Raw genomic sequence first — 11,307 nt, 5'->3', positions numbered from 1 at the left:
GACACGCTGATGTAATCCTTCACCAGCAGCATAGCCCGTGCGGCCAGGGATAAATACCATCTGGCTCATTAAGATTTTGTGCTGCAATATCACAGATTCGTCCCCGTGGAAGACGCATATGTAACTGCGATGTGCGCTGCCCCGGCTGCCGGCAGCCGGTGGGGAACCTTGCTCCAGTAAAAACAAAATCAGCTGAGCAAGTCTCTCCCTAATCCTCTCTTATTCTTTGAAACAGCCAGGGCTCAAAGGGATTTGCAGCACATTTCTGAGGATGAAATACTGGTGATTAACATTCACGCCAGGGCTACTCCTCGTACATCTTTAATCTCAGTTGCACAAAACAGCGGCCAGATGAAGGGGACGTGCCGGGATCACAGGTGAACAGGTACCTGGGTCCTGCAGCCTGGCAATGCTTCCATCAAGGTCTGCTTGGGGCAGAATAGCTTACAGGAGATCTGTTAGTATTTGGGGTACAAATATTAAAACAAACTGCATAGAAATAATCACAGGTCGAAGAGAACTGAGAGCTCTGTGCGGAGGTTAAGGCTTTACGCTGCCCTGTCATGCCAGAAGTGTCAAAACAAATTACGTTTTCTGGAGGAGAACTTGTGTGAGCTTGTATTGCTCTAATTTCTGAAAGAATCAAAGAATATGGAGAAGGGTAGAAAACTGCCAAGGCTCGCACCAGGGCAAACCAGGGACGGGAGGAAGCGGTGGACGTGACTGAGGACAGCGGGCGCAGCCCTGACGTACCGAGCCCCCGCGCTGTTGCATCCCCCGTGGGAATGGGCAGCCCACCCGCCTGAGCCCGGGGGCCTCACGTCTCCTCTTCCCCCTTAGTAAAGCACTTGGGGGGGCACAACTGGCAAATTGGGAGCCCCGGAGAAATGCTGCCTTCACCACATGATTACGCCGGCGATGCTCGGAAAGCAGATTTCCCTCGCAGCAAGAACATTTCCTCAGTAAAACCTGGGCAGCAGTATTTCACATGATAGCTCATCCTCCAAAGAGCTTTTATTCATATTTTAAACTTGGCCTTAATCCTGTTGTAGCTACTTAGTTAAACTGAGTAATGACAGATCAATTGGAATGTTGATTGAGAAAGTACTGAAAGGTTTGGCTCCGAAAATGGAAAATCTGAGTATCTAACAACATAACACAGAGACCGCTCCTTAGATAGTAATGAAAAAACATCCCGTAAGTGAGCCTGGGCGATTCTTTACATATTTCTTGTTCACTCCTTCGAGAACAATCTCTGTCCCTTAAAAACAGAGGAGAAATGGGAGAAATGTTCGCAGCGCAGAGCTCCAGCTGGAAGCAGACCTCCACCCCTTCCCGACCCAAGCCTCGTGCACCGGGGCTCAGGGCGGTTTCGGCGCAATTGCTGCAATTTTACACCCGTTTGTGACGTTCCTGACACACAGGAGTGATCGCGTATTCCGGAACTGGGTTCTCACTCGGTGCAGTAATTCTTCTGTCGACTTCACTGGGTGAAGCGTCCACTAACTTCAGCAGAAATCAGCTCAAGCTGTAAGTTGGCGATGTCAAAACACGGACACATATATTATTAATTTTACAGATTTATATGGTTATTTTGCATATTTTATGGCATAAGCCTTTCCTATAATTAGGTATAAAATCTGTTTGCCTTTAAGGAAAGGAAGCAGCAAAATAAATCAAGTGTCTTGATAAAAGTCAGCAACTCATGCTTATCCATGATTAATTACACACTACTTTTAAAGTAAAAAAAAAACCCCACCAACCCCAAATGAAACCAAAATAAGCTGTTTGTGTTATGGACAACAAAAATGTAACTGTTTTCTTTTAACAGAGTGCATTTTTAACATCGATTCAGAGAAATTTCTAGAGTTTTTAAAAAAGACTCGTCTCTGGAATTAAAGGAATTTTGGATTTTATAGTGAAAAATAAATTATTTGGAAAGGAAAATTATAATCATACAGGCAACTTCTTGCCCTGATGTAAAACTGTTGCCTATATAGTTTCTCTAATAATATTTTCCACATCTATGTTCTCCTCCACTCAAAGATCATGTCGATATTCCCAGGGACAAGCTCTCCTATACCTGTCTTTCCACCAGAAACATCCGCTGGCGTTAGAAACTGGGAAAAAGGGGCCAAAATACAGTTGTCCCCAGATCACGGGCATCTGCCCAGAAACGACAGGGCTCTTGCACTGCCCCTGCGCTGTACCAGTTATCAGTCCCCAGCACCCCAACCCTGCAGTGCCCGCCGCAGCGCTGCCTCGCTCCTGCTCCTCTCTGGGGCGGGACGTGCTGGGCAGAGGTGCAGCCCTGAGCGGGCGATCAAACCGGGGACAAACTCATTTTCCTTCCCACACCAGATGTTAGAGAGAGTGAGCGGGAGCTCAGCAGGAGCCGAGAGGGGCCACTGCGCGGCAAAGCACCATGCCACCGTCAGCCTCCTCCGGGCAGGGAGGTGGCTCTCGGCTGTCCCCGGGGTCAGCGGCCGGCAGCGCTCGCCGGAGCGGGACGTGTGACCACTGCTGCAGTAACGGTGACAGGGAAAGCAGAGGGGCTGAGGACATAATTTCTGGATGTAAGTCCCTCGCCAGTCCTTTTTCGCAGCACACGGCCCATCAGAAGTACACCTGAAACCTCAACTGTTCATCACGAGGGAAACCTTCCGCTTCTTTATCGGTGTACTCCAATGCGATCGGAAGAGCTGACCAAGAGGAGACGCAGGAGCTTCACAAATGATTCATCTTTATTCCGGCTTCCCAGGGTGATGTAACTCGCTGTGACAGGCTCAGGGAAATATGAAGCATGAGGCATCCGCTGGGAAATGTAAAAGGAAGTTGCTATTCCTGCCACTAAACATCTGTAAATATTAAATGGGCTTTACAAGTATTTTCCTAGTTGTTGAACAAATTTAGAGCTTGAAACATTTAAAGGAAGGAGGGGAAGAAGGGAGGATGAAATTTTTTCCATATTTCTTTGAAAAGCAAACACATTTACTTTAGACTTTTTATATGCCACCTGTAAAAGTAAAGTAGCATCAGCCATTCTAGGATTTGTGGCTTATTTGGCCTTTCACTGCAAATTAATTGCATGGTTGTTAACATCTTTGTGTCACTTTATTTTTGTTAGTAGTATTAATTTATGTATTCTTGACATGTGATTTTGCAGGTCAAGAAGAGAAGTGGCTAATAATACTCTCAGCGAACAAAATTAGTACAGCAATGGAAAAGCTAGTATTACTCTCCAGCATAAAAAAAGTAACTACAGAAAAAAGGAGGGAAAAGCAGTGACTATAAAATCTTTCTGATCTGTTTATAATATTTTGCTTTGACTGGTGGACTCTACTGATTTGGTTTTGGGAAGTTGTTAATAGGCACAAGCAAAGGTTAAAGGGTTCAAATGGAAAGCTGTCTGTCAGCACATATAAATAAACTGGACCAAAACCTAGCTCTTATGGAAAAAAAAAAAAGCTTTCCTGTGTTTGAACCCCCCCGGTTGGACAGCGGGCTCTCTAGGACAGGGACTGTCTCTGCTGCTGTTGGCATCCCCCGAGCTGGGTCCTGCCTCCTCGCCTGGTAACCCCGGCTGCGCCTGAAGCTGGCCGCGGTCCCTGCTCCGTCCCGGGGGATCTGACGTTACCGCCCTAAAGCAGCGGTGGAAGTTCTGCTGGCGTGAATTCCTTTTCTTACAGCGCACGTGAGTGCTGCAGCTTGGAATATCCTTGTTCCTCAGAGAAGCGTACAAGTGTAAAAGCAGGGATATAGCAAAGCACTGGTGTCCCCAAAGCTGTGACTTTCTAAAAAAGTTAATGTCCAGGTAATAGGAGGAAGAATGCAGGAGAAAGAGGTGATGGATTGTTCAGATATATAGCAATAGGCATGAAAGAGATGCTTACAGAGCCAGACTAATGTGGAGATCACAGAATCACAGAATCACAGAATCCTTCTGGTTGGAAAAGACCCTTAAGATCCCCAAGTCCCACCGTTACCCCAGCGCTGCCCAGCCCCCCACTAACCCATGTCCCCAAGCACCACATCTCCACGGCTTTTAAATCCCTCCAGGGACGGGGACTGCACCACTGCCCTGGGCAGCCTGTTCCAGGGACTGACAGCCCTTTGGGGGAAGGAATCGTTCCTAAGCTCCAATCTAAACCTCCCCTGGTGCAACCTGAGGCTGTTTCCTCTAATGCAAAAGTCTTAGCTATCCATTCGTTAGAAGTTCATTTCCCAGGTGCACTTGCCTAAATCCAGCATCCTCCTCTTGCTCAAATGCTCTATATTGCTTTCAAAAAACAAAACTAAAATGTAAGTTTGAAGAGACCAGAAAAGAATGATTTCTTTCTTTGATGATATCTATGTTTGGAATACCTGAACTGAGTTAAACTCATCTTTTATTAAAACTCTCTATTGAATTTGTCTATTAATAATTAACACTTGACGAGAGACATCTTTCCCCATGAATAGGTTCTGACAATTGTGAGACATGTTAAGGGGGTGAGTGAGATCAGAGCACGGTGCTGCACGGCAGCAAGTGGTGACTGCTCAGTGCTCGGGTCCTACGTCTGTTCCGCTGCCAGGCGTAAATTCAGGGAGTCAGCCGTCACAGTGAAAGCGTGTCCCTACGGATACTCTGCTGCACGCTCAAGGGTATGGAAAGTCCGTAAACCACAGACACTAAACAAGTATTTCAGCTCTTTATCCTGTTCCCCATTACACCCAACGGCCAGCAAAGGGTGTCCGCGTGTGAGCAGCATGGCCCAGACGAAAGGCTGGCACGTACCAGGGCAGGCAGCGGAGTTTTTCGGCGGCACTAAAAGCTTGCTGCCGGGCAGTAAGACCTTGGGGTACAGGCTTGAGCAGCCAGAGTCACGGGGAGGGAGTCTCACGCCTCCGTAACAGCTTTCCTGGAAACGCTGCACTGACCCTTTGCTAAGGCAGGAGTCAAAGAGCGCACATTGCGAACGCAGAGTGCGGAAGCGCAGGACGAGCGCCCGGACCTGGCTCCTGGCTGCTGCTCGGTCCTGTCCCGCCTTCAGGGCACCCTTAAATTAAGGTACTATCTCCAGGGCAGCTCTGACACAAGCTTCTACACCTTCTGTCCTTTACATTTCTTCCACTTCTCCATCAGTCATAGTTTCAGAAGGAGGGGTGGGGGCAGAGACAGAGCCCTGCAGCACTTCACCGGGCAGATCCGCATCCTCTGCGGGGGGAGCTGCCGTTCTGCTCCTGCCGGGGGTGGGCAAGCAGCTGGCGTCTCAGGCATCCCCCCGCCATACGGCTTTTACCCACTGCCGCTCTCTTAATTAGACTGTAGCCCCTTACAGGCAGGCCTTATTTCTAATGTTATGTTTTGTATTTATTTATTCTCACTACATGTTAAATGATAATAACAGGTAGCTTAAGGACAGACTCTATTGGTTCCTATTCCTTGCTCCTACTTCAATGTCTTCTCTTAGGCATTATCTGAATTAATTCTTTATTCTTTACCCAGCAATGATCAAACACAGATGTTTCATAGAGGAAACCCTGGAGCAGGCAGCTAGAGCTTGACCTGAGTCCTCTTTAAATCAATAGGAAAACTCCCGGAGAATTAAGCATAAAGTAATCTCTACATAAACTCCCTCCTTAGTCTTCAACAATTAGAGGTTGATTTAGAGCCTGAAGGCTGAGAAGTTTCACCTAAGAGCGTGGCTACGTAGAATCCCTCCTTCCTCCTTAGACAGGAGTGCCCGCCTGAGGTACGGCGTGTGGTTTTGAAAACCTCAGTGTTTGTACAATAAGGTTCTTTTCTTTCATACTTATCACTCGCCTCCTCTTACAGTTCCCAAATACTTTTGACACACAGATACTCAGATTTTTTAACTAAACTACATGAGTGTGAATATTTTTATTACTCCACTGGAACATGTGAATTTGCCCAAGCCAAATTCAATTTAATGTGCCTTTAATGACCTTTATGAGCCAGCTCAGCCATATTCAGATGAGTAATCCACAGTAGCATCTTTGTTAGACTGCATCAAATTAAAACCAGAATGACTTTGCTGTCTAGACCACAAATATTACCATTGTCGCAGGAAACAGGGCAGTTGGTCCCGGTTTCTCTGCCTATGCCAGTGAGCAGCAGTACTGAAAAATGAGCTGGCAGGTATGTTCAAAGAGACTGGTTCCCACATTATTTAGGCAACCACAGACCTTTTGGCACCCTTGCACAGTTTTGCAGGCAGCTCCGAGGATGGGCATGTGAGAATTCAGCTAGGTCTCTGAGTCTATATTTGAGATGAGAATTTCCCTTTTACTTTTTATAGTAGAGGAAATTAAGAAACTCAAACAACAGCACACGAATCCACAAAATCAAGGAGGCGCTCCAGTTGAATGCATGAACGTGGCTTTTTCCTTTTATCGGAAAGGCCTTTGGGAGGACTGAGGTGATGTCCCGGGCCAGCTGCAGACGGACTCCCCGCACCACCCCGGAGGTGAAGAGGTTCGCTCTGGTGCGGTGCAGAAGTAGCACTTCTACCGTGCACAGCGTGACCTGAGGCAGGCGCTGACAGATCCGGGCACAGTTACACAGGACATCTCTAACAGGATTGAAAAGTGAAGAACAATATCCTCAATATTAGCCTCATGTTTCCATTCTTAGGTAATCCTTCTCCGGATGACTTCTACAGAAAGGAGGAATAGTAAACGGGAGAAAGCCCTCTATGAACTGACTTTTTTGTTGGCGTGTGACCCAGTATTGCACAGGGAAGACTTGACTATATCTGTGTGATGGATGATTTTTCATAGGAAAGATGAGAGCAACAATAATGTCGTGTGAGGTGGGACAGATATATGGAGTTTCCGTTATTGAGTATGTGACAAAAATAATTCTTTTTCCCTTGAAAGCATAGCTGAGAAAATTTAGGCAGTGAGCACCGGCATGCAGCAAATGTAAGTGTAATGAACCAAGTGTCTTTTGTGATTTACAAGAACAAGCGATGCTATTTGTTTATCATGAGGCAACACTGGAGTTTGGGAATACAAAAAGCAGCACTGGTATCTAGATTATTTCTATATTTTGAAGTAATGCAGTGCAATAGTGGTCGAACTGCAGATTCACACTGTGCTGGGGATGCAACATCCATACTACACGTTTGGTATTTTCACTCCATCTAGTAGATGCTCTATGGACTAACGCACTGGCAGCTGGAGCAGATAAGGGATGCTGCTGGAACACATCTTCTGGTTTAGTGTTTTTGGAAAGTAATGACCAGTGCCTTTCAGAAACCTCTCTGTGATGCAGACCAAAAGGGATTAAGTGAGAATGTCCAGGAGACTCGGTGCACAAGTAGTCTGTTCAAACGACAATCCAACCACGGGCGCGCTTATTCAGTGGTCGGAAAGGAGAAGCATCCAAGGGCTGAAAATCGGAATACTCAACCTGCAGACTCTGCATCCAAACCTCAAGATGAGTAAGAGTGAGATTTCGCTCACCTGTTACTATTGAGATCTCAGTTGGGCTTTCGGGTTCCAGCTCAGAGCCAGGAATAATCCAACCTGGTCTGCCGGCAGTTTGCAGCCCTGTGTGCGCTGTGCCTACGGACAGCCTCCTCACACCCAAACCCGAAGGTGGGCAGAGAGCATCACACGAAACAGCTGAGGCTTGCGTGCTTGACTTGTAGCACAGTATAAATGTTATGTCTCAAGCACATCTTAATTGACTGGAGATACCATGTTAAGCTGCGACACTTGCAAATGTTTGTCCACACCTTGCGTATCCTTTCTTTCTCTTTACTTCCCCGTTGTACAGTCGTTGTACAGTATTTTCCCAATATTCCCTGTGCTACCACTGCACTGCTTTCTTTGCAATAATATCTTTACCTTCCCCATCCGCTACGACTGTAGGCAGTGTTGAAGAACCAAAATCTCTCCAACGCCTCCGTTTCCTCCTGCCCGGAAGGTAAGGCTCGCAGCCCCCTTTCCTCCAGACTGGCTGCTACTGCCCGGCCCCCCGGTCCAGGGCACCCCCGGCCCCCCGTCCACGGCTGGACCCCCAGGAGGTGGCACTGTGGTAAAACACTTCATTTGACACGGGGCTGAAACCCGGACCCAGCGGCTGCATGAGCGCGAACGGCCCGTTTCCAGGGATCTCCAGAGCTAGGAGAATAGGTTGGATTTATGGAAGGGGTATTGATCTCTAATGGCAGCGAGTCTGCTGTAAATGATATTTTAGAGGATTAGCCTGTTAGTACAACTCTGAAAAGTGCATTTAGTGCTAACTGACATACACCTTTACACTATCTGACGCTTTAGAGCTAATGAAGAAACCCCAAGGTGACTACCTACTTATGAATAAAACCTTATTACTCCATGACAAAGCTTGGGACACCGCTCTGTTTAGAAACTCACGGCAGTGCAAGCAATGATCTAGAGGCAGAGTTACGCCAGCCTTTCGTGTTCACAGACACAAGGGAAAGGGTCGATGTGTGAGGATTAGTTCAAAGATTCTGCCAAGCTGCGCTGTTTCCTGGGACCGACATTTTCGTAGGTCCCCTTTTACTTAAGTTATTGTTCTGCACTTCTCAACGCTGAAAGCAAACCCACTTGTTTCTAAATGTAAATCATATTTTTAAAGCCATAATGTTAACATGAGACATCTGAAATTTAAAAACATTGATATGCATTCACAATAGCTGGATAATTAATGTCAGTGTTTACATAGTATCTCTCATTGCACAAGATCCCCAAAGGACTTTGCAGATAATATCCTGCAGAAGCTATTGTAGCTGTAACACAAAACATCTGGTCCATGGCAGTTTAAAAATTCCATTTTAATTCCAGCTCTGCTTCCCCCTAAAGTCAATGGACTGTTTTGCCTCCCAGAGTTGAATTAAGCCCTTTGTTTTCTTTTGGTCCTTGAAAATAAAAGAAAAATGAATTACGATAGTTTTGTTCAGCACCTCTTACAGAGACCGAGTTTTAATTGCCCGTGCCCTGCCCAGATAGCTGACTGGCACACGGAGCGAACGTGGCTGGGGTTTCCAGATGACATACAGCCCGATGAGAAATACAGTTTCAGGGTACTGTGGGACATCTGGAATTTCCAGATAAGTGTTGCAAGGCTTCATAGCCTTAACAAAGACCTGAGTAAACCTGAATATATTTGGTACCTTATGAGTGGCAGTAGAAAACAGCTCCCCAAAACTGTTCAGTCTTTATTCACAAAATGACGCAAGTGCCCCAGCCCTGACGAGGGCGATGAACTCAACAGCAGGACCCTCCAGTGTCCTGACCCCAGTGTCCAGCCTCTTGACCCCAAAGGACACCTCCAGCCCAGAGCGAGCACTGGAACAAACTGGGTGTGCACAGGAGGAACGTGATTTCTCAGGCTGCTTTTAGCCCACAGGAGATGTACTTCGTACATGGGATCCTGTGCATTTCCAGCTTGATCCTGTGCTGCTTTGTGCCGGAGCCAGAGCCCGAGCAGGGCTGGAGCCATCGCACTGGGAGCACTGGGGGGTGCTGGGACCTGCCTCCCCACGCTCCCCGGAGCTCGCGGCAGCTGGCTGTGGGTGATAACCGCCCGAGGCTGGCTGAGCGAGGGCTGGCGCAGCCGGCTGGGATCTCTCAGATGCTATATCCCCACCACTTTTCACTCTGGTCAAGCTTGAGAAGACTTCCAGAACGCTTCGGTCCCGACTTGCAGCCTGCGTGTGGCTGGGCTGGGGAGGTGGACTTCATCAAGATAGAAAACGCTGCACACGGGAGCATGAAAAACTGAAACAGAAAGGTTGCTCTGGCAGCTTTGGTGCAGTTCAAAACCAGAAATACCAGCTGGCTGGAGACCTGCCGATAAAGATTTCTTTCTCATTTGTCTGTGTCACCCCCTCAGACATCCAGCCAGGAGCATTTTTGAACAGGAAGATGAGTGGGTAGATATTCGTACGCTATTCCTGCCTCCGCCCTCCTGGTCAATACGGTGGGGTAAATCCAGCGAGCAGGAGCTCCGCTTGCAGGCGGCCGGTTCCCCGAATGGCAGAGTCTGGAATCGCAACCCTTGGTAGTCACCCGGGATGCAGAAACAGGAATGTCGATATAAATTGTTTTCTCCCCATCACTATGAGATGCTCAAAGCTTGGGCACTTTATTTGACAATACTTAGGTGTTTTCTGGAAAGGTGTAAGGTTAAGCCTTCCTGCTCTACAGTCAAAGGCTGCAAATGGCTTTTTTGGAGAATACAGAGGCAGAAGGTGACAAAATTGTGTCAGAGGCACAAAAATCTCTGAAAAATTTGAGGAAAACTTCGAGGAAAACTTCCCTATTCCTCTGTGCTGTAAGTCACTATGTATATGAAAGAAGATGGAGGGTAAGAGGGAGAGAGCTGTCTAGGAGGGAATGGAGTGGGAAGAAAGGAAGCTTGATTGTGAAGAGCACGATAGAAAATGAATTATCTAAGCAAACAGGCAGAAAATGAAAATAATGAACAAAAGAATAGGCTGGTAAACTTTAGTAGAGCTGCAAAGTGTTTCTGTTTAAATCTACTTTTATTCCTGGTGATTCACAGAGGTAAAAGTTAAAATGCACACTAGATCTCCCCCTACATTTCCTGCACGGTTCACGACTGAAATACAAAGTACAAATCCAGTGGTACTCGACTGCTTTAACTGCGGATCTGTCCCATGGGAACAGAGTGACCCCTTCTGCTTTCCAAAGCGGTTTGCAGTCATGCAAGCGGACAGGACAGCTAACTGGAGCAGACAGTGTATGACTTTCAATGATACCATCTGTATCATCCTCTAGAATTTTTCAGATTGCTGTTAATACCTCAAGCAGCGATGCTATATCCCCACAGACAGTAAACCGAATGAATTTTGCTTTTCTGGACATTTTCCTTCGCCGTCTTGTTTTTAAAATGCTAGAGGCCATTCACAGAATTTGCTGAGGGCAAGTGCTGCTTCAATTGCATTGCCTTTGCTACCGAGGACTGTAAGGCAATATGAAAGTCATCCTCCTTGTGTCCTTTTACATCTTGTAGACTGTGAATCTCCACAGAGCACTGATTTAAAGACCAGCATATTCTTTGCCTTTGTGTTGTCAACGATGAGACGCCTCATTCTGCTGCAGGGGATTTTGCTGGGTGACTCCTGAGGGAGGTATTTCCACTCTTGCTCCTGCAATCCACTCCAGCAACAGCCTGAGAACGTAAGTCTTAAGTCAGAGGGAGGACCACTGCAGTAGCAAAATATTAACTTATCCAAACTCCTAGTGGTGTCACCTAAAGGATTAAACTTCCCTTAATTCTGCTAAAATCTTAGTGGTTACTAAATGACT

Source organism: Balearica regulorum, chromosome 10 (assembly GCF_011004875.1).
Source record: "Balearica regulorum gibbericeps isolate bBalReg1 chromosome 10, bBalReg1.pri, whole genome shotgun sequence".
Lineage (NCBI taxonomy): Eukaryota > Metazoa > Chordata > Aves > Gruiformes > Gruidae > Balearica > Balearica regulorum.
Note: the sequence above shows the minus strand (reverse complement) of the source record.